We start from the raw sequence: 211 nt of genomic DNA, 5'->3' as shown, positions 1-211 counted from the left end.
AGGTCGACGGGGGGGAGTCTAAACCGCCCGCCACTCTGGGGATGTGGGGACTTTTTTAGTCAGGCGCTACGCGAGACAGCCCCGTTGCTATGGCAGCGGGGGCCTTCTAAGCCAGGCCCTGCGCGGCGCAGCCCCTGTCGCTATGGTAACGGGGGCCTTCCACCGGAGGCGGCGCGCACCATGGCGGCGCCCTTGCTGAGCGCGGTTCTGT

This window comes from Cariama cristata, unplaced genomic scaffold (assembly GCF_000690535.1).
Source record: "Cariama cristata isolate BGI_N322 unplaced genomic scaffold, ASM69053v1 scaffold23895, whole genome shotgun sequence".
NCBI classification, from domain to species: Eukaryota; Metazoa; Chordata; class Aves; order Cariamiformes; family Cariamidae; genus Cariama; species Cariama cristata.
Note: the sequence above shows the minus strand (reverse complement) of the source record.